This window comes from Arachis hypogaea, chromosome 20, assembly GCF_003086295.3.
Source record: "Arachis hypogaea cultivar Tifrunner chromosome 20, arahy.Tifrunner.gnm2.J5K5, whole genome shotgun sequence".
NCBI classification, from domain to species: Eukaryota; Viridiplantae; Streptophyta; class Magnoliopsida; order Fabales; family Fabaceae; genus Arachis; species Arachis hypogaea.
In genome coordinates, this window is record NC_092055.1 from 54573900 (window position 1) to 54575933 (window position 2034).

At 35.3% G+C, this 2034-nt stretch overlaps 1 non-coding gene across 1 annotated transcript; it reads left to right on the forward strand.

The window, feature by feature from the left end:
• The first annotated feature begins 728 nt into the window (after positions 1-728).
• Positions 729-836, forward strand: LOC112787107 (small nucleolar RNA R71). The gene has a single exon (XR_003194539.1). It is a non-coding gene; the product is annotated as a small nucleolar RNA R71 (small nucleolar RNA).
• Positions 837-2034: the final 1198 nt, after the last annotated feature.

The following is a 2034-nucleotide window of genomic DNA, read 5'->3' on the forward strand; positions in this document are numbered from 1 at the left end:
TGGATTTTCTTCTGTATTGCTTGGGAGAGCACTAGGAGGAGATTCAGTGATCTTCTTACTCAGCTGGCCCACTTGTGCCTCCAAATTTCTAATGGAGGACCTTGTTTCATTCATGAAACTCAGAGTGGCCTTAGATAGATCAGAGACTAAGTTTGCTAAATTAGAGTTACTTTGTTTAGAGTTCTCTGTCTGTTGCTGAGTGGATGATGGAAAAGGCTTGCTATTGCTAAACCTATTTTTTCCACCATTATTAAAGCCTTGTTGAGGCTTTTGTTGATCCTTCCATGAGAGATTTGGATGATTTCTCCATAAAGGGTTATAGGTGTTTCCATATGGTTCCCCATGTAATTCACTTCTACTATTGCAGGGTTCTCAGGATCATAAGCTTCTTCTTCAGAAGATGCCTCTTGAGTACTGTTGGATGCAGCTTGCATTCCATTCAGACTCTGAGAAATCAGATTGACATGCTGAGTTAATATTTTATTCTGGGCCAATATGGCCTTCAGAGTATCAATTTCAAGAACTCCCTTCTTCTGAGGCGTCCCATTACTCACAGGATTCCTCTCAGAAGTGTACATGAACTGGTTATTAGTAACCATGTCAATGAGTTATTGAGCTTCTGCAGGCGTTTTCTTTAGGTGAATGGATCCACCTGAAGAAGTATCCAATGACATCTTAGCTAATTCAGACAGACCATTATAGAATATATCCAGGATGGTCCATTCTGAAAGCATGTCAGAAGGACACTTTTTGGTCAGTTCCTTGTATCTCTCCCAACCTTCATAGAGGGATTCACCTTCTTTCTGTCTGAAGGTTTGAACATCCACTCTAAGCTTACTCAGCTTTTGAGGAGGAAAGAACTTGGCTAAGAAAGCCTTGACCAGCTTATCCCAAGAGTTCAGGCTATCTCTAGGTTAAGAGTCCAACCATATTCTAGCTCTGTCTCTTACAGCAAACGGGAAAAGCATGAGCCTGTAGACTTCAGGATCTACTCCATTAGAATTAACAGTATCACAGATCTGCAAAAATTGAGTTAAGAATTAAAAAGGATCTTCAGATGGAAGTCCATGAAACTTGCAGTTTTGTTGCATCAGAGAAACTAATTGAGGTTTCATCTCAAAATTGTTTGCTCCAATGGCAGGAATGGAGATGCTTCTTCCATGTAAATTGGAATTTGGTGCAGTAAAGTCACCAAGCATCCTCCTTGCAATATTATTATTTTCGGCTGCCATCTCCTCTTCCTGTTCAAAAATTCCTGTAAGGTTGTCTCTGGATTGTTGTATTTTAACTTCTCTTAGTTTCCTTTTTAGAGTCCTTTCAGGTTCAGGATCTGTTTCAACAAGAATGTTCTTGTCCTTGCTCCTGCTCATTATGACAAAGAAGGGAATAACAAAGAAAATATGGAATCTTCTATGTCACAGTACAAAGATTCCTTTGTGTGAGTAGAAGAAGAAAAGAATGTAATGTAAAGAAAGAGAAGGGAGGAGAATCCAAACACAAGGGTGAGGAGAGCAGAGATATGAGATGAAGAGAAGTGTTAGTAGGTAATTAAATAAATAGAAGAAGATGAGGGAGAGGGAATTTCGAAAATTAATTTTGAAAAAGAGTTACTGATTTTCGAAAATTAAGATAAAATTAAAATTAAAATTAAAAATTGAAACAATTAATTAATTAAAAAGAATTTTTGAGAAAGAGAGAGGTATTTTCGAAAATTAGAGAGGGATAGTTAGTTAGGTAGTTTTGAAAAAGATAAGAAACAAACAAAAAGTCAATTAGTTAGTTGAAAAAGATTTGAAATTCAATTTTGAAAAGATAAGAAGATAAGAAGTTAGAAAAGATATTTGAAAAAGATAGGATAAAAAGATATTTTTGAAAAGATATGATTGAAATTAGTTTTGAAAAAGATTTTATTTTAGAAATCAAAATTAATGACTTGACTCACAAGTAATCACAAGATATGATTCTAGAACTTAAAGTTTGAATCTTTCTTAACAAGCAAGTAACAAACCTAAAATTTTTGAATCAAAACATTAA